Source organism: Falco cherrug, chromosome 2, assembly GCF_023634085.1.
Source record: "Falco cherrug isolate bFalChe1 chromosome 2, bFalChe1.pri, whole genome shotgun sequence".
NCBI lineage: Eukaryota > Metazoa > Chordata > Aves > Falconiformes > Falconidae > Falco > Falco cherrug.
Genome location: NC_073698.1, coordinates 97,746,852 through 97,773,504, shown reverse-complemented (window position 1 = coordinate 97,773,504; position 26,653 = coordinate 97,746,852). Strand labels below are relative to the sequence as shown.

General features: G+C 36.9%; 1 long non-coding RNA gene across 2 annotated transcripts in view; it reads left to right on the top strand.

Annotated features, from left to right (window-relative positions):
- LOC114014556 (uncharacterized) overlaps positions 1–24,270 on the top strand; it is a 47,086-nt gene extending 22,816 nt beyond the window's left edge. The window contains exons 2-3 of one of the 2 annotated variants that reach the window (XR_008731153.1): positions 18,233–18,983; positions 22,683–24,270. This is a non-coding gene — a long non-coding RNA (uncharacterized LOC114014556). Of the gene's footprint in view, positions 1–623; positions 1,027–18,232; positions 18,984–22,682 lie in introns of those variants that run through there. The other variant, XR_008731152.1, reaches the window with a different exon arrangement.
- Positions 24,271–26,653: the final 2,383 nt, after the last annotated feature.

Sequence of the window (26,653 nt, the reverse complement as noted above, 5' to 3'; positions counted from 1 at the left end):
TGCTTATGCACCCTTTTTCAGTCAAAATGTGTTGAGTTATTCAGGACTTACTTTTTAAACTGCCTAAATTAAACTAGCTCATTTTCCCCAGCCCTGGGGATCCCTAACATTCTTTACTCAAAATAAGGTTAGACATTTTAAATAGCTTCTTCAAGCATTCCAACTCATTTCACTTGAACTGTGCAAAGGAGTATTATCAGCAAAATGGCAAGAAAGTGTGTCCAACAGCTGAGGAACAGCTGGCAAGTGGTGACCCTCTCAATGGAAACAGCTGTTTGCAGAACACACCTGTTGGCGCCCCTGTTTCACTTACCCTTAAATCCTAGGAAAGTGATATGGAGATGTGTACACTGAAATGTTCAGTACCTCAGAACTAGGCAACAAACTAGTCATCTCTTTTGGGCACCTTAAGAGGTGAAACTTGTAGGAGGCAATGGTAATAGAAACAGATGGTGTGAATTAATTAATTGAGGTGTGAATTAATAAACTAGGTGTATGCCTGTCTTTCAGGTGCTATGCACTAATCATTCAATTTAGATGAAGTAGCTAACTTATAGAGTACTGAATCAGGGAAGAAAAATCTCACCCTTCAGATGTATTAATTCTGTTATTTGTATCTGTAGATGGAAATACCCATAGATATGTAATTATGGAATATATTTTCTCTGAACTTGGACTTTCAAGAAGTTCCAAAGATATCAGAAAGAAAGGCTTTGTTTATGTCATCTCTCAGACACTCCAGCAAGAATTAAGGAGGTATTGGAGTTAAAGGTAATCTTTCACTGTTCTTGGACCTGGGTGAATAATGAACTCATAATTTCTTGGAGTCTTTGAAAGTGGAATCTTTGTTCCAGAGTCTTTTAAATTATCAGATCACATTTTTTTGTTCTTTCATCTCTGTATCCTGCAATGACATTTAAAAATATAAATGAAGAATTGTAGAGTAAGTCATTCCTGTGTCAATGTCTGTATTTCAACATGTGTACATACATTCCCTGTGGTTGGATCATATATTATAATTTTTAGAATAAAATAACAAAAAAGGTTTATATATTAAGTGTTGAAAAAAAAATTGTTAATGATTGTATATTCACCATTGTGCCTCGTAGCAAAATAACCAAAATAATTGTTTCAAGCAACAACAAAAAAAGGCGAGAGTCAATAAGTGAGTTTGTAGTCATTTATGAATTTTCAGAGTACTTATGAAACAAAGATGTAACTTACCTGAATTTTAGAAGTAAAATTAAAATGAAGGATTTTTAGAAAATATTTTTGTAATGTTGCAACAAAAAGATTAATTCAAACTTGGGATTAAAGTAAGTATAACTTTGAGCATGAGAAGGGAAATTGTCTTGCCTTTCTATGCAACATTATGTCCAGGTCTAATGCTCAGTCTTGAAGAACATTAAAATGCAATGAAAATTGAAAGGATACTCACAGTATTATTTGAGTTCAGATTAGCTTGGTTTTTCCATTCATGAAAAGGAGGCTGAAAGGCGACTTACCTGCCGGTGGAGGATAAAGACATGACAAAATACAGTTGCTGGAATTCAAAGTTACAAAAAATTAAACTTGAAATAACATGATATCTCCTAGCAGCATGGGAGTGGCAATGCAACTAAATACCAAACATCAAGGGAGAAGGTGCCCTTACCATTAGGGACTTCAGGATCAGATTTGTTATAATTTGAAGATAATTTACTTGAAAAGAAATTTGATGTCCTGTGTGATTGTGTTTGTATGAGTTTATCCATCTAGGGCAGAAAGAGAAGGGAAGAGAGGGAGGGTTGTTGGGATAGTCCCATTGCTTTTAAAATCGTGAGTTTCATCCCCTACCTTTGTGAGCATTCATGAACACCAGGGCACCTGTATAGCACTGAACATGGCAAACAACATTTTGCTTCCAGTTAGCAATTACAACTAAACATTCTTTAAATCTTAACAATGATTCCTTTCTCCATCTTTGGATGCAGAGAAGCCTACATAAATCTGCTAAGAAAAGTCAGGGGTGTTTCTCTCTGGAAAATGAAATATTGGCTGTTGTCAAAGATGAGACAATTAACAGCATAGCCCCATGCATTGAGTAGCTACAGAGAATTTTAATTTTCAAATGGTTGACAAGTGTGAAATGATTACTAATCACCAGATTTACAGTTGTGAAGGCTAAGAAGCTTTTGATTATCTTTGTTTACATCATAGATCTTGGTGAGGTCATCTGGGTATACTTCACCTGTACCTCATGTCTGTTGCTTCCCTCTTGACTTTGGGTGAGCGCTGGTCTCTGTGCCAGTGATGAGAAGCTGAGTCCATCAAGTAATAAAATTACATTTGTGAACTTGTTTGGGACATATTTCAAGTCTACTGGGTGAAACTAAATGATTTGTCGTGTTCGCTAGGTCTGGCTACAATAATTCTTAAACTCTAGGCAAGCATAAGAAAGTAAACAGTAACAGCTGGCTATACTTGTTGTTTAAGAAGAAAATTTCATAAGTCCAAATCTTCTCTTGTCGTGAATAAGTAACACTTCCTTACCACCTACTGTACCTTGTTATTTCTGCACTAGGCTTGTGCACAGCTGCTGGGAAGGAGCGATGGTAATGCCATTTCTGCTGCACCTCTTTTACAAGATTCTGTTTCTGGGAATAACCTAGTTTTTAAGGGAAAATATGTATTATGGAAATTCTAATACTGATAACTTTTGAATAGAGGCGGGTTGCCTCTGAATATCTGGGAGTTACAAGAGAGACAATACAGGACTAGATGAGTCATTAATTGGGTATGGGAGGGCAATACATATGGTCCTTTCCCACACACAAGACTCACATCATGCCTTGATTCTCTAAAGAAAGCGATAGTAACTCAGATTCTTCAGCTCTGATTTCAGAAGTGGTTAATCTGGTGAGATTTGTCAGGAAATTAATGGACTGGCTGCATGGATTCTTCTAGGTCTGTAACATTCACCTTTCCTTTTCCTCAGAGGTTTTTTTTTTTTCTTTTCTGCTCCTAATAATCCCTGTCTGTGTTGATGCCCTGTCTGTCACACAGGAGTAGACAGGTCTGTTTTCAGAAAGGTGTCATATCATATGATGAAAGATGTTGGAAAGGACAGCAATGGTCTGTATGAAACAGGCAAGCCACCCTCTTGAAAATCAATACTTACCTTTCTGCTTTCCTAGCACCAGAAACCAGTATTAGAGGGAGGAAAGGAGCTGCAAATTGACAGTACAATCTGCTGTGTGTGATTACATGCAAGGGGAAAAGATCTCTGGAGATGATGAAACAAGCATCAGCTCCTCTACTGAATCCAGGATCCAAGTTTATTATTGAAAGCATTCCTTCTGCACTCAGTGAGGTTAAGATTTCACCATAACACTGAATGCCGTGCTGGCTGACCTGGTGCTGTTCTAGGAAGTATTATATTCTTACCGCATTTCTCTCCTGAGACGGGTAATAAGTTCACATCCTGAAGGAGCACCTAAATCTTTGTGCTTCTAACCTTTCAGAGCTACCCATGGCATGGGTGAGAATGTGAGGGGTTTAGCATAATGAGATACTCCATGCAGGCTCCCATCTCCATGTCATCTGTTTAATCCATCACAGTGAGACAAATGCATTAGCCATTTAGCACAACACAGCCTCTGCAAGGCGGGAATAACGAGAGACTTAACCACACCATGACCATTCCTGTGTGGCCTCAGATGGCTACTTAAGCACAAAGGGGGAGGTTTCCATACATTTTAGAGAAATTAATGCTGCAGCACTTTCAAATTTATATGCTGGGTGACCTCTCAGATCAATAAATTTATGTATAAATGAGACAAGTTTTACCAGTGAGCCAGTCCCTCTTGTCTGTTAAATCTATGTGAATGTCAGTTACAAAATATGTTGGCCACAACGTATGACCACAAGTGCATTAGCAGAACAGAAAAGATGGAGGTGGGAAAGGCTGATTTTATTTTTCCCCCTTTTTTTGTGAGGCACTTAGCGGAAACTTGTGTCTGGTGAAAACAATGCACTTAAAGGACTTTAAAAAGGTTACAGCTTAAAGTTCTGGTTGAATACCAGACCACTGAGAAGTGAAATAAGCTTCCACACTCACTGATGAAGAAACACAAGTGGCTGCTGTGAATTACTTCAGTAATTGGCCCATTTTTAAACACAGAAGCATCCTTTGATACAAAAAATAGTTGATAATAAATTATTTCTTAGTGCAGCTGAATTTTAACAAAGACTTGGCAACACAATAGTGAATTTATGTATTTATTTCATTGCTATTTACGTGAAGAGGTACTCATTAGTCTTAACCATACTGAAGTAAAAATGAGTTATGCCATCATTTTAAAGGTCTGAAGTTACACTCTGTGCTGTTAATTAGCAAAGTATTTTACCAGTAGTACTTAACTAACATTATTAGTTACCAAAGGTAGCTAACCAAAGAATTGTTTGGGTTCAAAGGGACCTGAAAAATCATCTAGTTCCAACCCCCCTGCCATGGGCAGGGACACCTCCCACTAGACCAGGTTGCTCAAAGCCCCATCCAGCCTGGCCTTGAACGCTTCCAAGGATGGGGCACCCACAGCTTCTCTGGGCAGCCTGTTCCAGTGTCTCACCACCCTCCCAGTAAAGAAGGTCTTCCTAATCTCTCATCTAAATCTACCCTCTCTCAGTTTTAAACTGTTAACCCTTGCTCTATCACTACATACACTTGTAAAAAGTCCCTTTCCAGCTTTCTTGTGGGCCCCCTTTAGGCACTGGAAGGCTACTATAAAGTCCCCCTGGAGCCCCAAATCTCTTAGCCTGTCCTCAGGACAGGTGCCCCAGCCCTCTGATCATCTTTGTGGCTCACCTCTGGACTCACTTCAACAGGTCCGTGTCCTTTTTATGTTGGGGCTCCCAGTGCTGAACACAGCACTCCAGGTGGTGTTTTATGAGAGTGGAGCAGAGTAGGAGAATCACTTCCCTTGACCTGCTGGCCACACTTCTTTAGGTGCAGCCCAGGATTAGGTTGGCTTTGTGGACTGCAAATGAACGTTGTAAGGCCATGCTAAGTTCCTCAAAGTCCTTCTCCTTAGGGATGCTTCCAATCCATTCTCCATCCAGCCAGTATTGATCCTGGGGGTTTCCTCAACTTAGGAGCAGGACCTTGCACTTGGCCTTGTTGAGCCTCATGGGGTTTGCTCAGCCCCAACTCTCATGGAAAAAAAAAAATAAAATTACCAATCTTGATTTGGCTTGAAACTTTTAGTTCACTACATGATGCCTCCAATCTTTGTTATTAATTATCCATGAACATTCATATACACACATGTTTTTCATTCCACAGTACCTGAAAACTGTAGAAGTTACATAAAAGTTCATTTCAGCAATACATCTCATATGTTCTCATGTTCTTTATCTATGATACATATTACTACTACAGCTCCCTCTGAGATTAATTTGTCCTTAGCTAGAATTACCTTGACTCATTCTGCTGTCTCTGGAAGTCCCCAAATTAAGGCGGAAGGATGATCATTATGTTGTATTTTTACACTCAAACCTCATACCTACATATGAAGCAACCATAAAGATTTACGGCTTTGTGTGTATGTGACAGACTGCACCTATAATTTGACCTTTGTCCCTAGTCTACTCTATGCCTTCCCCTCCTCCCCCCCTTTTGCATATAGATAAATGATACTGGTATTTCTTTGGGTTAAAAAAAAAAAAAGTTTTTTCTGGTTATTTTCTAGGCATATGGCCTATAACTGTGTTTAATAATACACAAAGCTTAAAAATTTGGTAGTGTCATTGTTCCATGTTTGTTTCAGAACTGGTTCTGTGTGTTCTAAAAAGGAATGCTGTCACCAGTAATTTGTCCCAGAATGATTCTGGCTGCCAGTACTTGAACAGACAAAAAATTTTTGAGTGTAGATGGATTTCAATATGTCCCATATTGAAAGCTGAGAATTAATAGCAGGCTTCCACTCAAAAATCGTATCTTCACATGGACAGAATATAGATAAGTATCAATGTCTTTCACACAGATATAATGTCAGTCTGCATGAAATGTTTCTCTATCATCCTAATTAAGGATTGCAAAGTAAATGAAACAAGACAAACACAGTCATTTTAATGTAATTGGACTCAGAACTTGTCATAAAAAAACAGTAAGGCATACAGAAGTCTTCTGAAATAGTCATACCTAATTAATTGAACTGTGTATAGACAGGAAAGGGTCAGTCATAAAAATTAGGTAGGTGATGTAAATTATGTTCTTATAATAAGAGATCAGAAGGCAACATTTACTTATCCTGGTAATTGATGATCATTGCTCTCCCTCACTTCCTGACTTACTTGGAAATACCTTGTAATGAGAGTCTTACCAGATCTTAGCACTCAACGACAGAAAAACTAGTCTGGAAGAGCTATTACATTGTATGATCCAAAAGATTTCTCATACCAGGAATCAGAAAGACAATCTACTGGGGATAAAAAAAAAACAAAACAAAAAACAAACCATACACACAAAACCAAATAAAAAAAAATAAAACCACAAAGAAACTAACTCCAAAAGAAATAACCCAGTACAGTCATTTAAAGACATCTTCAGTACATAGAGATAAACACACACACATATATATATAAACATACACATTATAAACAGTGAAACCACTTAAATTGTCAAGTTAAATGAGAAAAATGAGAGTTAATTGGATTCTCTTCAACAGTTCAGAGCTCCCACAGTTGGCTTCATGAATCTCAGACAGGGGAGGGAACAAAGAAACACTGAGCAATTCTCATTAACTATTTAAACAGGAGCTAGTACGAGTGTGCTGTGCATTGCACAGAATTAAATGATTCACCCATCTTTCTCCCCCTTTACTCCCTTGTTTCCTTACCTTCTGAATGAAGTGGAGCTGTGACCTGTGCGTGGAAGAGCTCTATTCTCAAGTGCCAAGAACAGTGAAGCCTTATTCCACAACCGCTCCTGTAGTAGAAATAGTAGGTCATAATAATAGCCCTTGTCTCTATACACCACAGATCAACTGATTTACACCTGCTGCATCTTTCCTTTCACTGTGAGCAATGCCTGAGTTAAAAGGCATGAGGTTCAGGGCCTGGAGACAGGGAGGAGGAACTTCTTCTCACTATAGTAAGGAGGTTCTAATGACCCTGACTGGCTTCACCAGGGACGTCCTCCACTCCCTTGCCTATGGCCCAGGAGCTCTACTTCAGCTCAGGCTGGGTCCCCGTTCCCTGCTTGGGTTGTACTGCTGCCGCTGCCTCCAGACTGTGTCTGTCTTCTGCGGTTCCTGACTCACTGGGCAGATGCTGGACCTGACTTGCCACTCCGAATTTGTCTGAAGGTCACTGAACTGCTGGCATGAGGTGTTATTGTCAGCAGCCCTACTCTGCTGGTCATGTTCAGGTGCCATAGAGCTGAGCTTTTTTTGGTGAGGGCTCTGCTCTGCTGCTGGTTGGGTTGCTGTGGCTTCTGGGTCATCCACCTCATGGAGCAGCCCTGCTCCTGGAGGCTCTCAGGGATCCAGAGCACATGGGATGTGGCTCCTCCACAGCTGACAGGACTCTTGTTAGTGAGCCAATACATTCATCACTGAACATCAGCAAAAGATCTTTTGCATACCAGTCTACTGAATGCAGAAAAAAATGGATGATAATAATAGTGGTGTAGCTATGAAACACTGCATCAAGTTATTGATAGTTCATTCATGGTAAAAGAACAAAAACTAGATTGTCCCTAAAACACTTTCTTATAAAAACATCTTTCTTCTAAAAATCATCATTCTTTTAAAAGCAACCAAACAGAGGTAGGAAGAGGTCTTTCCTAATTCATGTCAGATAATAGAGTTGGATCTGCTTAGGGGAAAAACACACGGGCCACCCAGCTATGGGGTCTTAAGGGGGAGTACTACCATTCCCACCATTCCCTCTCACAAGAGACACCCGTCTTCAATGGAAGACTAGCTAATGCGGTTGCAGCTGCCTTAATTAAAATTGTCCTCTGTGACCAAAGGAGAGAGAATGTCATGTCCTGAAGGATGTTCAGCCCCACCCCCCCTCTGGCTCACCATCTAACACTGCCTGTGACTGGATATGGGGCCTGACTTCTTCCAGGTAACTTCTGAATGCTTCACTCAGTGCTGAAAGTCAGAGTGATCATGGCCAGATGTATTCAATAAACTTCATAGACTGTGTCTGCTTTTAAACCAAGAAAGACTGATACTCTAATGAAGTCTCATTGCTTCTGTAGCAACATGTCTCTCTTCCTCACCTCTTCTTTTTAGACTGTAACTTAAAAAAAGTCTGACCACCATATACTCACTTATGTATGAATGCCTTTGTAATTCTCTACCGATGGACTGCTGAATTAAGCCCTGCTTTAGTAAATAATTGCCTTTTACTTAACTTCATTGCCATTGATATGTACCCTTTTTTTCCTGTTATTTTCAGAACAATTAGTATATCTTTCACAATCTATTCTTTTAAGAACATTTGCTGTTTAATAGCTGGCTTGGAAATAGAAATATGTCTATTATAAATGCACAATATTTGCTACCACGACAAATTAATGACTAATGTTAAAAATTCCTAAGGATACCTAAAACTATTTGTCCATGGAGTTAAATATAAACCTAAAGGGCAGCATGACACCCTAACCATTTGAGAACTGATCACCTAGAGAAAGACCAGAAAGACAAAGGCTTTCCTTCATTACTAAAGGACCATGGAAATTCTACCTACTACTTGATTTTTCCACAGAATTTCTCTGGGACACTTCTGAGTCAAAAACACTACATAAGATTGAAACATAGATACTATAAAAGACCCTAAATCCATTTTTGTTCTTGGTTATAATGTTAATTTAAACTCTTAAAATATTTCCATCTCAACTTCTATGTTGTTTTCTACCTTAATATGACCTTGGCTTTCCATTAAAGTTTATAAAAATATATTCAATTCCAGATATATGTTTATTATTTCATGTAGTCTTTTAAGAAGAACCTGTATAGGAACAAGACTATCACAGATTTTATCTGTGTCTTCCCCTTGCCTTATATAAAAACATGATTTCAAATAATATAATTTAAGTGTCTTTAGAAGAAATAAATGGAAAACAGCAGTCTATTCTCAGTCATTTGAAACTGAATGAAGTTTTTTTCAGCCACTAGGCATCACACATGGTATTAGCAATATACTTGGTTCCTCAAGCCAGGAGCAGAATATTAGAAGGCAGTATTCTCGAGAGTCCCATAGTCAGGAAAGTGGTTCCTTCATGTAACTGGAACAAAGGGAACTTGGTTATTCCCAACTAACTTGCAGATTGCGTTGTCAACAACCTTAATTTTTAGTCTCTGTCAAAAAAAAAAAAAATTCCTGATTTTAATGTATTTCTAAAAGATCAGGGTGTTTTGGGTTTTTTTTATTATTTTGCTTGTTTCACGCAAGGCTGAAATCACATGAAAAACATCAATCAGCGAGGGAGATGGCAGAACTCCAAACAAGTTCTTGCTATAAGAAGAATTTATTGTGGCCCACTCCCCTGACTGCAGCTCTGATTCCTTTCCACTCTAAACTTTGAAAAACTCTCACTTAAGAATTAGTTAAATTTGATTTAGAACACTGCTTCTTTTGATAAAAAGTAATTCAAAATTGCTGCATTTCTTGAACAGACAACTTTCTCCCAAACTTCTTCAGAAACCTTAGTCTTTAAAATCTCTATAAAATGAACTATTTTAAACTGATTTATGCATAAAACAAAATTCTGTACTTCTATGCTATGTGATTATATAGTTTGTACAGTCTGTATACAATAAATCATTAAAACTGCCAAATACTGTGTGCACTGTTTTTACCAATTAATGCACAATATGGCTTTGAAAATGCATGTCTAGGAAAGAATGTAATATGAAAACTGTCAAAGGCAGTTACATGACTTGTGTAGAAGTTGAGAATTGCTGGCTTTGTTGGGATTTTTTCCCCCAGGGACTGAATAACAGAACCACTTGGCTTCTCCATCAAATCTGAGATGACACACAGCAAACTGTATCTCAGTCTTCTCCCCAAGGTTTTGGGAATTTGATACTCTTACCATAGGTTTCTAAGCAGTGTTAGATACTGCAGGTCTCTTATCTGGCCTCTACCTGCAGAAGAGCAAGGCTGTCTCGTAGTCCTATCATATCTGTTGGTCCTATATGAATGGGCAACACCCTGAAGATCTGAAATATCACTGAAAGTTTATGTGCTTGGACAACTTAACTGCTCCTGGAGTGGGGTGAGGGGAGCAGGACAGCCCATTGCTTTCTCTGAAGTCTGGGTCAGTGCCCTGGTTAATTAAAAAGCTGATTCATTTTTACTGAAGCATTTTTAAAACTATTTACAGTTACATTTTAAAATTTATTTTATTTTAATAAGTATATAATTCTATTATAGATTATGGCATCATTTCCTAGCAGCTTCATTTGGAGACTATGACCAGGACTAGCTCATACTCATGTAAATTACACTATGCTAAAGGAGGAGCATAGATTGAGCTGTGATGGTATGGAAGTTCAAAACTATTTATCTATTGTGGGTGCAGATGATGTCTCTTTGCTCCAGACTATCTTAATGAGGTCTGCCGTTACCCAGCTCCAATATTCAGTGACCTTGGATTTGTGGGAACTGAAGGGGGTCTGACAAGACTTATTTTCTGATCTATAGCGGGGGTTGCTTGGTGAGTCACAGCTGTGCTGCTTTCTGCAGAGCAGCCCCTGCCCCAAGCTGTGGGCCAGGTTGCTCTGGGCAGCTCCATGAGGGGCTTTCAAGGGGGCAGGTGTGTCATTTCCAGTGGGACTGACACTAGACTCCTCTGCTACTGCTCCTGACATCTATCAAGTGTGCCTTAAACTGGAGTCTTCCCTGATGTTTGTAAATGTGTGACTGCTCCTTCTTTTAAGAGGAAAATGCACCTTTGGTGAGGGCTTACCATTTCTGAGGATGAGTTTGATGGAAGTAATTTGCTCCCTCCTTCCCTTTGTAGTCAATCTCACCCGGAATTATTGCTGCTCCCTAAACCTGCGCTCAATGGGATTCTTACCTAGATGACAAATGATTTAGTGACGGGAACTGAGTTAAGGTCTTAAAGGGAGAAACAGAGATGGAAGAATTAGGCAGACCAGCTACCAATTGAATTTACTGAGTAACAGATCTAGCAGTATACATTTTAATATCACGTGGCCTTTGCTTTTCTGCTGTGAAATCCATTAAATGGCTTTATTTGATGGTAAAATAGCTCAGATTTGCATTGATATTTTTTTGGGGAAATGCAAACAAGCTATAAGTTGTATTTCCTACGAAAAGCAGCTTTACGTTCTTGTAACAACCACTTAGGGATGTGTAATATTTGTATATTTGTATATAATGCAAAATATGATTAGTATGCAAAATATTAGGCATGGAAACCCTGCTTTTATAGTGGTAATCACCCATAAGGAGATACAGATGAGTAATGAGCTATAACAAAAAATATAAAAGGAAGTACTATTAATGTGTGGTTTCTAATACAGGGTTAATGAGTATTTTTCTAAAACAGAAAGATAGTCTTTCTGTTGTTGTTCTTTCCCCCTCTTCCCCCGCCCCCCCCCCTGCAGTTCATTTAAAGTTGGGACATAAATGGTGAGATTGGTAGGTAACACAAAATCCATGGAAAATAAGAAGACAGTAAAACAAATCACAGCTTTAAATTTGTAAGTTATCAAGCAATGTGTATTTTCAGGGCTTCTTTTTTTTTGCTAGCAACAGTGCTGCACATTAAGTGTGCATTCTGCCTTTTAAATACAGTTATGAAGGTGTGAAAAAAAATGGAATTCAGTAAAAAGATAAAATAAAATCCCTTAAGATCACTTTGGCACAAATCTAAAGTTCTTGTTATTCTTGTTATGAGAAAATAAAGCGTTCATTTCAGAATGAAAACCCCTTAATGTTATTAAAGAATAACTGTAAAACTGTTGCATCAATCTAAAAGATAGCTTTCTTTTGTCTTTATAAAATGGTTCCTAGTCCTGTTTAAATACATCCTGGAAAAACTATAGGTCTGATTTTTTTGTCTTCGTCTCCTGTTAAAACAACTAACCAACCAAATTGTTAGATTTTTTTGTTCATTTTATTATGAAGGTGTAGCCTTAATTTCTGGAAGAACTGCACAGTTGGAGGGGTAAAAAGTGAGTAGACATAGCATCTGCTTTCTGCCTAAAGGAGTAATTTTTTCGAGATAGTCTTACTAGCAGTGCAAGGCAAAATTTTGCTCAGTTTCTTGGAATATAGAAGTGTGATATGTAATATCATAAGGAATTGCATGCTAATAGAGAAAACCCCAAACCCTACATACTGTAACTTATATCCTCTCTTTCACTAGAATTAATGAAATATGAGGTTTTGTGTTTATATGGATATCACTGTGAAAATTGAGTTAATAACTTCATAAATTACCATTATTTTTATGGCATAGGTTTCTTTGTATTCACAATAGAACCTCAGTAGAGAACCTATAGAGTTATAGAGCAATACTAAAAAAGTAATGTAGTCTCTGGATCTTTCATGGAGGGATTAGCCTAGATTTACTATAGTTGACAGTACTGTTTGCCACATAGTTTACAGAATTAGTTTTCTTTGTCATCTATAAAGAATTTTGCTGATCAAGACTGTCTGTGTGGTTTATAACCAACAACTTTTAACAAATATTTCCATGTTTCAGTATATAATAAGTAATGAAGACCCAAGATCACTCAACCAGGGCACATAATTTTAGATCTTTTAATCTCATTACATCTTTTATTAGTGTCTCTCTTGAGCGAGAAAGGTGTGTTTGCACTCAAGTCTTCTGACTCTTATTTTACTGATAATTTAATGTTTTTTTTTTCCAAATTGAAATAAGGAACAATAAAGTTTTTATATTATTGTTTAAAAAACCTCTCTGAATTCATAAAATATGATGTCATAGGATTAGAGTCCCTTTAACAGCAATATTTATATTAGATTTTCCTCCTCAGTAGATAATCAAACTGATCCCAAATTGTAAGAAGGCAATGCAGGAAACTCCTCATTCTTTTTAAAGATGTGATAGGTCAGTGTTTACTTTTCTGGAACATTGGAAAGTCTATATTTGCAGAAATAATTAGTTACACCTTGAACACAAGGTAGCATCTGAGCACCTCTGGTAATTTATATTAAGTGTGATCTCCTCTTCTCCTCTCTGAATTTTATATTATATATAAAAATTTTCACCTCATAGAAGATGCAAACTACGCATCTTTAAGCACTGTTTTTCAAGTGGTCTTATTTTCCTCCACTACTAATAATCTTTAAACATAAAAATTGAAGCATGATAAAACCTTCCTGCCACCCAGTATTTTTTTGTCTCCTTATGCCAGACCTCCTCAGCAAGCGTTACTTGTTCTAGTCCTAAAAGAACTGATTAATGTTTTTACTGATTCATACAGCTTAAGGGGTCGGTTCAGGCAGCTGCAAGAACAAGTCCTCAGGCTGAAGCCCGATGTCCTTCAGCACATTGCGTTATCTGTGGGAATTCTTGGGCTCCTCTTGATTCCCTGTACCATGGTTTTGTTTATCATCCTCCTCTTCGTGACCAACCACAAATGTTCACACCACCTCTATGCAAGCCTCCCACTCATCCAAAAACACACACCTATTCATATCTGTCATCATCTGGCACTTTCATCTGAGGCAATGCAGGTGTTTCTTTACAAAGGATTTCTGGAGGGGTTTCCACAGGCCTGAAATACTTTTGCAGAGAGTACCTCATGCGCTCTTAATCTTCCTGTTTATAACTTTAATTGCACTTTAGTTTGTCTTAGAATCACTGGCCTTTCCATCCTGGAGAATTATCGGGTTTGCATCTAACCGCGGGAAGCTGAGCTTGGCAGGGTTTCGCCAGTCTTCCCTCAGACTGTGGCTATCAGTAAGCAAGCATCTACAGATCATTTAAGTGTGAAGGTTTGCACTGACCCTGCTTTGCGATTAGTCCTAAAACTAAATAAAGTATAAGCTAAGGGAGATCAGGATAGAACTCTTCTGTTCTGAACAAAGATTTTATTTTGGAATCCATTTTTTTGGTCTCATGTCTATGGGACCACTGCAGTTACTAAAAAGTATGCAGTTTATGCTTATAGCTTATGTGTGCAGGTGCTTTGTTTCAACATTAATTCATTTTCTTATGTGTTACGGCATTACTATAAAAATATCCTTTGTTCCACGTTCCAATTCTATAGATGGCAAAAAGAATACAAAATCCTGTGGTTTTCACATTGATGAGGATCCTGTTAATAAAACAGTAAATACGGGAAAAGATAATAAAGAAAATATTTCTGCAAAAGTGTGTAATGCAAGCAGCTTTGTGTGTCAGATTCATGGAATAAAATTTTACCTAAAAAGTTATATTTCCCACACTTGCTAGGTTTCAGCCCAAATGCATGTCGAGCCACAGTCACAATGAAATACCTTCTTTTTAATAGTTAAAATTAAGCTATATAAATAATAACAACATGATTAGAGAATTTCCTTGGGATCCTAGATACAGGACAGTATCAAGGATTTTTTTCCTTTTCAGTCTGCTAATTTATCCAAGCTACCCTAAGGGAAATGTTTATCGTTTGCCAGATAAAGCCTGAACTTACTTTTGATGAGAAAACTCTCATTTGAGAAGGCAGATAATTTGTTTCATTAGGAAGTCAAATGAATATTCTTTCTAAGTGAAAAAGAATGGCTGCTGTGAAAGATAGTGCTTACCATAATGTTGCCTTTTTGTTACGTTACACTGTTTAGCAAAAGTCCAAACTGGGACCCATCACTTTTAATAAGGAAGATGAATTAAGTCTCAGACAGAAGAGGTAGGTGAACTTGTCCTAACTGTGGGTGGTGCAGTAATTAAAAGTCAGGGGAACTGCACTCTCTGACAGTTCATTAGACAAAACAGTATGTGGAAAATGTCTTGTCATGTCTAATTGCTACAGCTGCTTGGATTTCTCTTATACTGGGACATCATCTATTCATAAACCAGCAGGAGGAATTAATCCGTGGAAAGATGCACTTCCTATGTTACATGTGTCCTTCGATGTGATCAATGCCTCTAGTCTTTGACTAAAAGCTTAATTTAAGAGACGTGGCAAAAAGAACAGTAGAAAATCTATATCTAGTGATACTGTTAGAGTTACTGAATTGAGCCAGCGACACTACTTAAGAGTGTAATGCTGTCTGAGTGGGATTATATTGTGTTGTCTATCAAGATAATTTTTACATATACATTACTAAGCAGTTCCAGATGTGGAATTTGAACTAGAGCTACTGGTGTTGGAGTCTTCTTGTTTCATCTCACAGTATGTAGAGAAGCTAGCTTCAGCATGTGGGTGAATGATCCTTCAGTATTGCAGCAGAAATATGTCACATTGATGTGCTGTACTTTCATTAGAGAATGTTGGGATTAAATTTAGTTTTTCCATAATAAAATGAGATGCAGTTCCCAGCAGGGCAGATTTTGGGCTTGAGTTGGTTGTAGTCCAGGCATTTTCAGTGCAGCACATTGTGCCCCAGCTAAACACTTCATGGCTAGTTTCAGGCAGTACTGGGTTTTCAATTGAAGTGACCGGATTGACATGAGCCCAATTAAAATCACAGTTTAATTCGTGTCTGTAAAACTGATTTCTTCTTTCCAGTAGAGGCTGCATGGTTTGATATATCCCTGACTCTGCAAAGGTTTGTGCATATGTTTACCATTACCAGCATTAGAAGATTCATATCTTTTTAATGGAACTTCATATTAATCAGGCAGTTGTTGAATTCTTATTGCACTAACATTCATCTGTAGGTAAGGGCTACTGGGAAATCCATGCAGGATTTATCTACCTCAGTCTTTAGATTTCCTAATATCCTAAGCTTTTGCTTCAGGGACAGTTCAGTGCCAAGAAGCCTCTCCAGCTGGTGCATGCACATACTTGCCTTACGCTCTGAGGCATCTACTTAATCAGGCTTGAGTTTGCTTGACATAGACACTATCCATGGGAAAGTACTTTTCATGAGGGACTTGTAAACATGCTTCTGGACATTTATGGAATATGGTAGAAGACTCTTACATGTTGCATTTTACTGATGAATTGTGCAAAGTTGAAAATAATGATGATGATTATGATAATCAGAATAATAAATAATAAAAAATAATAATAAACCAGATCCACAGAACATCACTAAGACTCTTGAAATGGACCTTTTTTTATAAAATTTAAATGTTATAAGCGAAATAGTTGACTCAGTTGATGGCTGCGGTGTTTGCAAGTAGTTTTGCATGAGCAAAACGCATGCAAATTGTCTGTCTTTTACATTCAGAGTCAACAGAGCATTACATAAACAGGATCTGACTGGTCTGTAGGAGGTATTTGCACTCTGACATGGTGGATTAGTTGTGGTCTGGTGCCACTCCTGCAACTAGTGCAAGTGGATGAAAAGCTTGCAGTATACCTGTAAAAGCAGAGGCATTAAAAAAAAATAAACAAGAGATTATGTAATTTCAAGTGATTCTGTGAATGGGTGCAATAGAAGTAATTTGGATACAAAAAGTATGATATTAAAAATTATTCATCATTGGTGTAAAACTTCTACTGATTTTAATAGCAGCAATACTAGGGTGGTGCATCTGACAAGACTGACTTTAAGGAGAAGAAATTAAATCTATGGCCAGTGGTGAAAAGTAACCTCCACCAAAGGAATGGTACAGAGCAGAAGCCCAAGCTTAGGTACTCTTGATTTATTCTCTTGGGGAGTTTTCTCTCTCCTTTGAATTTAGAAGCTCAGGAGAAAAGTATTCTGAGAATAACATTGTTAAAAAAGAAAGAATAAATGGTGTGAATCACGTGAGTGCTTTTTGAAAACAGTGCTTAAAAGGCTTTATTCATTGCTGTATTGATAATATTTATGTCAAAAAAATCACTACCAACTTCTGTTAAACTCTTCTAACATAAGGCAGGGATATATTGTTGAATCATATCCTCAATTAAAATTATATAAAAAAATAAAGTTATGTTTGTATTTGCACAAGTATACAAATCAAGGGTGAAAAGAACATTGATATATTTGACTGCCTGTTTTCTTAGCTGTGTGGTAGAGAGAAAAAAAACCTAAGTGGATGTGAGTAAGCAAGAATTCTTCAATTAATTAGGAGTATGCCACTTTTAGTATTTATCTTTAGGGGCAGTGAGTTTAAATGCTGTGTAAATTGTGTCTCACACTAAAGATACTCCCATAGAGGTCAGCTCCATCTTATTAAGTCCGGTCTAGCTGTGATCAATCTTGTGGCAGAAGAGATGACTCAGGTAACTACATCATCCCTGGTATTATATAGTGACTCATAAGCAAATCACAAACCACATTATACACATTTTAAGGAGTAATAATCTACACCCAGCACATAGCAGCCATGATTAGGAACTGAAAATGTGGCCCATTATTGGTCATTTGATTTTTAAGGCAGTTCTATGCCATTGTTCAACCTTATTTTTTTTTCTACTACCTCTGTTTTGACTATTGCACTCTAACACACAGAAATGCTCTCTTTGGAAGTCAGAGAATAAAGCATAGCGGTGCAATTTATTAATTTGAGTAATTCTTTATTCTAAGTTTAAACTTTGTCTGTATCCTATCAAGAACCAGAAGTTACATCACAGTTTTTAGGATTATTAATTCTTCATAGAAATCAATAGATTGCATTAGTCACTGCCATAAGGCTTAGATAGAAGGTTTCAACCTGCAAATTGCAAGTATGAGTTTAAACTTCTCAACAAGATGGCAATTCAACCTTTTTGTTTGCTCCTAATCTTATTGCAGGCCCCCCAGGGCTGTATTTACCTTCAAGGCAAGTGAAGGTTTTGAACATATCAGCAGGAGGAATTGTACAGCCCTGTACCAAAGGAGCAGGAAAAGGAATTTTGAAAGGGTTTCAGGTTTAGGGTGAGACCCAGACTACTGTGTCCAACCTGTCACTCAAGTTCTCATTACAGTCCCAAGGTCAATCATTCTGACCAGGATAAATTAGTGCACAACTACACTTTACTTTTAACACTGCTGGAGATGAACATCTTTTTTCTTTGCAAGTTTTCCTTAAAAGTACCAATGCTTTCAATGTACCTCTTAGTGGCAAAATTTTGTGGGACTTACACTGCCATTCATTTTTTCTTTTCTTTTTTTTCAGGGCTAGGAACAATGTGTGATTGATGGGCTGAAAGATTTAAATCCTCTTTTCGTCTAAGTACCAGGTACCACCAGTCAATGCCTACTGTAAGTTTGAAAGATACTGATACTTTTAGATTCTTAGAAAAAATAAGAAGAAAAAAAGCATTGCTAGCAGCAAAAGCAGTTGCTGATACAAAATCAGTACCTTGATAAAAAACAAAGAAATGCAAATGTACTCAGATTCTGGCAACTGGACCTACACAGACTGATTGTGGCACCAGGTTTCAAAAACATGGATCTGATTATAGAAGCATGACTGAAATGGAAAGATCTGGAGTTCAAGTGCAAATGCATGGATCCCATTTACATCAAGTGGAGCTACATTCACCTGTGGATATTCTAGGCAGAAACTGTGCTATGCTTTATAGCTGTAAAATATTCAGCTTTGTACAGCTGCAATAGTGACACTTGGGTGCTGCTATTGTAATAAACAAGAATTATAGAATATAACATTGAAAAACTATGTATGTGTGTGTTATCATTTCTTACAAACTTCCTTGCCTTCTTATGTTTCCCTTTTTTGAGATAAGAAAACAGAAGATTACGCTTGGGAAAATCTGCCAGGACTGACAATTTTTTTCTCTAGCAAGACCAAGAATGGAACAAAACTGACATGCCTGGAAGGCTTAGCCTGGGCAAGGGGAACCAGTGAAACACTGTGTCACAACCCTGTGCAAATCTGACCTAGTGGGTGTCCTTACACCATACAAGTAATTCATTCAATCATATCTGCTTAGGTATAAAGAAACTGCTATCAGGAATGTACATTTCACATCAGGTGGTGGAGAAATTGTATATTTTGTTGCAAATGTAAATAGCAGATAAAAACTTAACTTAAAAAACCCAAAAGACTCAGCAGAAATCCTGAAATACAGTTTCCTTCTTGCATTTACTGAGAAGTGTGTTCTCCATTTTTTATCTTTTTCTGTTAAAAAGAATGAGAAATTATATTTTTTTTTTAATTATAATTTTTATTTTTTTAAACCTGGACATGTAATTCTGAAGTCTGTAAAAATAATACAGACCATAAAATTAAAACAAAACCCACTCTATCTAAATATTACTGTATGAAACAAATAATCTTAATGGAAAACCATTCAGAAAATAATTTTTATGTCTTTATTTTTTAGTTTTTCTTAAAAGTACCAATGCTTTCAACGTACCTCTTAGTGGCAAAATTTAATGGGACTTATTTTTTATTATTATGGAAAATAGTAATTTATTTTCCTCTTCTATGTGCTATATTTTCCTCAGCGTTCACTGTGAATGAGATATTGCACCACATAAAACTTCTAAAATAAGCTTTAAGCTTACTTTTTCATTGGTATTGGAAAATTTCTTTGGCTGCTCTTGATTTTCATGTGTCTCCCTTTTTTTTTGAATGTCTGAGCTGTGTTTTTCTAGCAACTAGTGATTTGGGTATTTTTAGGCATGCCTGTCTTAAGAACATTCAGTTTCCTAAGTGAAGCTATCAGTAACTTTTCCAGGAAGAGTACCCGGAATTACAGGTCATTTGTGAGTATCAAATCTTATGATGCTATTAAGTTGATAAGTCATTTTGTGAACACTCCATGTGACCACTGTGACCAACATCACTTCTGTGTGAGCACTGGCAGTTTAAAGCAAGCCATGTCTTGTCACAGGATGCAAAAATAAATCAGGTACAACTCTTGTGCCAGAGTTGAACCAAAACCTGCCCTTCAGAGGGGCTTATGTCCAGATCTGAATGTCATTGCTTGGAGCTCTCTCTCTTCCTTTTTTAAATACCATGTTTGCTCAGCCCAACAGCTCTAAAAGCAATAGGAATTTTTTGCTGTGCCTTGCTTTACCTCTAAATTTAGGAAACTGATAATTCTTAGAAAGCCATGCCCAGTACAGCATGTAGGCTGCTTAGATGAAGCAAAGTCCCCACACATGCAGACTGACAATTTTGCACAGTTTATAAAATAAGCATATTCATAGTGATACACGATTTAGCTTTTCTATGCATATCTAGCGGCAATTGTTCCAGGGTTTCTAGCTGATCAGCATTCCTACCTGCCACTGACCCAACAGATTCCCACCCGCTGTGATAGGATTTTGAGTCTAGAGGTCTAACAGCCAAATCAGCAGGTCTCCCACATTTTCCATTCATACTAGAAAGAAATGTGTTCATTTGTGCTTCAAGCACAAGTAAAAACAAAATAAAGAATAAAATAAGCATTTTTTTGAAAAAAAAACCACCAACCTTAGATATTTTTCAAGAAGATTATATATTGTTTTAATATGTATTTGCTTCTTACCCTGATCAGGTCTGATCTGACAGTACCAAAATCACTGCTTTGATATACTGTTCCATATAATTTTCTGACTAGTGAACTATAGCTTTTCAAGTGGGCTGTATTCTAATTGGACAGGATGTCAAACGCATGTCAATCAAAAATTTCAAATTGAGGAATCAGATCAATGTTAGTGGACATCTTGAGGCCAAGATTTTAAAAACAGGTGCCTGAAATTTTGTGCCTGAAGTCCATATGCAGTTGCCTAAATAAAGAAGTACAAAGCCTAAAGCAATACTGATGGCTATTATCTAGTCTAAAGATTTTTGACCTTAAGTGTAACTTTTTTTTTGTTATTCTGTTGTTGATTCATGTCCCAATCTCATCAAATGCCAGGTAGGCTTCAGATTCTACTAATTAAGATCCATTTTAAAAAGTTGATTTGGGGTTGTTTTTTTTTAAAATGGTTTTCCAGAGTTCACCATTCTCTTATTGCCTCCCTGGTGGCATCTCATATAAAGATTTCATGCGAGCGGAGAGCACTGTTAGTTGAAGAAAGGCTGGAATGCAGTGTCAAAGAAACGAGTCGGGAAGTGCTGCTGGGCAGGTGGCAGTTACAGTGAATGTAGGAAGAGTTATTTAAGCCACTCAGTACTTTCAGACTGCCTTTGCCCACTCTTTTTCTTCTCATTCTTGTTGACTGACAATACTGGGAAAAGCAACTTCAACAGTAAGCCAGATTGAAAAGGAGAAGGAGAATGGAGAGTTGGAGATGTGGTATGCACCATTATGCAAGTGGAATTGTGCTGTCTCCTGGAAGGGACATTTTTTATCCTTGATTTCAGGCAGAGCAGAATTAGAGGGGAAATGGCATTAAAAATTGCCAAGGCTAGAGACAGGGGTTTGCCTGTTATTTGACTCATTAGAGAAAGTTCAGTAAGTTCATCAAGACATTGCTAAAGAAATATTTCATAAGACCACATTCAGCTGGTGGTGGACAATGTTATGTAGTTGCCCAAAGCTTTAATCAGAACTGGGACTTGTTTTGAATACACAAGAACAGGTAAAGTAACTTCTAAGCTGGAAAGAAAACACAGGGTATGGAGCAGAAAAAGCATGCAAGTTTTTGAACATGGTAAAGAGTTAGCAGAACTCTGTTAATTATCTATGTTCCATATTAGCATAAACAAAACCATCATTAATATTTAATTGATTATAGAAAAAAGAACCAAATTCATCATCCAGGAGTAAGTACATTGATATATCTTTTACAAAGTTTTATTTTTCTAAAAACACTATTTTGATCTCTAATGGCAAACTTTTTAGATAAATGTCAGTAAACTGTTTGTAGTAGTAGTACTACTACTAGTAATAATAATAATAACAACAACAACAATAATAATAATAATAATAATAATAATAGAACTCAGGAAATAATGGTCTGCTTATTTTTTCTTATTATAAAACACACTACTTGTGTTGGTATCAGTATATAATAATAATAGTAACATAATAGCAATCTAACAATATCCTTCAACGTAAGTAACTCCTTAATTACTCCTTTTATTATGCATAAGAAAGAAATGTCCTTGTAAAATGGGTTGATTTGGATTTGGAAAAATGGTGGGAGATACTTTTGCGGATGCCCATGTATGTTAATCCTTTTCCCAAAGCATTAGGATTTATTATCTCCCAATTATCTTGTATTAGTGCCAGTAATACTTTTGTAAATTCCTTGTCTCCTGCTGAGCATGAAGACATGAAAGAATCTGTGCAGTGTTACAATTCACCATATTTCTGAATGCTTTCCCTAAACTATTCTTAAATGTAAATAAAAATGTGGAAATAAGATTTATATATGAATTATAAATTTTAATGGAGGTTCTAGCTCTAAGCTTCCAGGTAGTCCACCCAAAATTCATCAGTGTTCAGTTATTTCCTTAAGTATGTCTAGCATTTAGTCTCTAGATACTCTTAAAAAGTTTAACATTGTCAGGAAAATATTTTATTTTCCTTTCATAACTTGGCTGGATAATCAAATTCTTAGCCAAGAATGATACAAAGAACCTCCGGCTATTTCTGTCCAAACTGTCGTTCTTTAATTCATTGCATTTTAAGAACACCGATTATCAACCCTTTGTTTTCCATTAGCCCCCAATCTAGAAGGTTCAAACACAAGAATATTGATGCAGAACAATGACACATCTCTGCAGTGGAAAAATGGAACCCCAAATTTCCTACCCCAACACAGCAGGGGTACTTCAGCAGTCAGCACGGTGTATGTTGTAACGATGTGCTTCAATAAACAACTCCAGTTTTCAGAGCTCACCCGCGTATTTGATTCTTCAACTGCTTGGTTGATTCAAAGGGAATCTTTCTTCTCTTTGCCTTTGCTCAATCTGATCAGGGTTTTCACTCCCACATAACAAAGCAGCGTGTAAACACACAACTTGTTCATCTTTCCACTGGGAATGATCTGAACCCCCTCTCCTCCTTCACCTGTCATTCTGGTTATCAAAGATGCAACATGTAAAAACAACTGTACCCCATCAGATTAAAGGTCCATCTAGTTTAGTTCCTAATGATACCTGACATCAGATGCCTGGGGAAGAGGGAAAGGATTCAACAAATATATAGGAATACTTTTTCAGGATTCTTTCAGTCTACAGCAATTTGAAACTCAGGATTCCTTTCTGAGACAGAAAGTGCATCATTCCGTGTAATGGCCTTGTTAGGTATTTCTTTCTTACTTTCTTCCAATAATTTTTTGAAGTGATATAAACTTAATATGCACAACACTGTAGGACAGGAAGCTTTATGACATAATGACATGTGTTGAAGACTGCTTCATTTTATTTATTTTGGACTATCTTGATTTATTACTCTCTTGGATTTGAGCTAATGAGGAGCAATTATTTGTCCCACAAGCCCAGTTCCCTTAACCTGTCTTCACACATTATGTGCTCCAGTCCCCAGCCACATTAGCAGATCTTCACTGGATCCTTTCAGTATATCAATGTCTCTTTTGCACCTGGAGGCCCAAAACTCATCAAGTCATTCACACACAGCCCTATAACTGCCAAGGAGAGAACATCAGACACATGGGGTATATAGCGCAAGTGTTGAGTAGTTGTTCAAAGTTCAGCATCCTTCAGCAAGTCACAGACGAAGGGCAGATACACGCAGGCTGCTGAAGTTCTACAGCTAACAGAAAGAGGGCAAAGGACAAACTGCTAGTCCAAAAGTCAAATGGCATAATTAGTTTACAACCATAGTGCTGTGAACTAGCTCACACTGGAGCAGGGTGGCTTGATCCACAGTATTCAGCCTCTGGCTGTCTATTTGGCAGCTCTGTGGCCCTAAATGTAAATTGCTCTTTTGTGTGACTTTTTCATTTCAGAGTGCCACAAGTAATTTCAGGATTTTACTACAGCCCTCCAGAACTGTGTTTTTACAATATAAAACTGGGTGTATGTATGGCATGAAAAACTGTTGCATAATGGTCTAAAACTTCTGTTACACGAATTAATGTACACTGTTTCTAGCTGCTGGAGGTGAACGAAACAATTTTTACTCGCTGTGTGTTACAGATATGTATGGACTGAATCATCTGACATGAAGTAGTGGATACCTTACCACTTACTGCACATTAATGCATCAATTTTCTCAACTAAATTGCCATTTAGGCAATATTTTATGGATTTAGAATATGTACTGGAAATAAGCAATAATATTGTTGATAAGCATATTTCATCAAAACTGTAAAAGATTTACTTAGTTTTGTTTGTTGTATTAATTGTTTGTTTAATTTTAGCTAAATTATATTTCATATGAATAAATGGTTACTTCTAAGTCGTTATTTCAGAATAAGCTGAACTTCTCTAATTGTCTCATAGTTTTTAGACAATAATTCTAGAAAATAAACAAACATTTAATATTATAATTTTCTTCTTATACAATTCAATCCCACTATATCAGTGTATGCAATTTTATATAAATCATCAAGTATTGAAATCAGTGGAAATGGACACCCCTATAGTCCTACTATTTTGTGTATTATCAGTCCAGTACTCATGTGTTTTTACTCTATGCTCATTCCCCCTTTTACTTTTAGAAAGAAAATAAAATTAGGAAGTGCGGAGTTTACATAATATGAGGCAGGAATTAATCCCTGCTTCCCCCCACTTTTTTTGGCATTATACATTTCAACACATATGCATGTAATACTACTTTTTCAAAAGGGAGAAGTCTGTCTGCCAAGATTTTTTCATGCTGACCAGATTGGTGTTCCTTGACCCCAAGGAAGCTGCGAGAACTTGTTAGGGAGCTTCCCTTTCACACTGGCAATGTGGCTTCTGTTCTATGCACTCTTGTTACTCTTGTAACCTTTTGGGACTGAATCCACCAGGGTTAGGAGAATCCAAGTTAGCGGTAATACAGTTGCTTGGGAGAGTGGGATACTGCCAGCACTTTTGCTCATCCCAGTGATTTTACCAGAGGCCATTAATTCAAATTCAGGGCCTACAGCACAGGTCTTCAAATATCTTTGCTTAATTTGCTTCAAAAAGATTGTAAAATGGATGCTCAAACTGTACCTACAAATTCAAGTATACTTTTTGTTTCAGCTACTTATATTTTTGACAACACTTATCTGAACATTCACCCAGAAGCTGGCTGTTTTCTTTGCTGGAACAACCTCACTTCTCTAACATACTGAAACTTTCTATCATAAAAACACTTACCTGCACATTAAAAAAAATGACTTGTGATTTGTCTCAAAGCAAAAGGATGGAACATAACAGGAACATCTTGACTATGTACAGTCTGCACTTTCTCTGTAGTAAGCTGCTGTCAGGAAAACACAATACTTTGCTCTGTGAAGACCAGGAGAGAAAAGGAGGACAAGTACAAAACTCTTGGCAGATGTCAACAACCTTGCTTCATTTTCTAAATGCAGAAGCTTGGATATGATGACGATGATGATGAGGAAATTACATAAGATTAGGTATTACCTGGTGCAGAATGCCACAAAACTCCATCAAGTTTTTGACATTTCCATAACTTGGTGCATGTCTGAAGCAACATTGCAACTTGTCAAACTAAACTAAACCAGATGTTCCATGTATGCCATATTTCTCATATTTTTCTGACACAATAATGAAATCATAGAATATAAGTAATTTAATATTTAAACTTTGAGCATTCAATTTCTTTACTTAGTTAAAAAAAGAATCTTGCAATTTATTTGCAAATTGCTGCATATCCTCAGCATTGTTCTTTTTAAATTGCTTTTAGTGCCAGTTGCAAGTCAGATCTATAAAAGACTGGATTTCTAAAAGTAAAACTGTACTTTACTCCTAATCCATTTCAATGCACGCCTTCCTATTAAAACAGGCAGAGAAGTCTCAGTATTAGCTGATAATTAAGCAGCAATGACTTCAGAATGTAAAATTTAATGACCTGGAATCCCATTTCTATTACAGAATAAATGTTTTTCTTTAAAAACTCTCAGGTTACAATTGCAAACACATAGATTATCAGGAAATGCCAACAACGTCAGAGAGAATTTAGTACACTCTGACATTTGTACTAACAAGTAAGACATTGACTGGCAGGTGTTTAAAATCTTAGATCAGGTAGCCTGTTCATAAACTTATTTATGGTCAGGGCCTGGTGATGAGTCCCAGAATTCATTAAATTCTAGTAAAATTCACTTCTCCTTGGAACAAAAGACATCTACTAGAGTCTAGTCTTGAGATAAGCCAGAACAACATTACACTTCACATAAGGTCAAAAGATTTTAAGAGTACTGGCAGGTTTGTAAAAAAAAAATATTTTATATGCAACCAGAAATGGCTATTGCTCTGGAGGAGTAAGTCTAAAAACAGTCTAGATAAATTTTAATGTTTGATGGAAAAAAAAAAAAATACACCCCCTCAAAAAAAACCCCACAGGGGTTTAAAAAGCTGTTGATTAGAATCAAGTATTGTATTTTCACCTGACATTCAGCCTCTCTCTGCTAGGAAGACATATTTTCTAGACACTAACTGCTACGAAGGTTAATTATATATTAAAAATGTTGTCTGGGAGATTATACCAAGACTAGACATATTTGTCTGTGA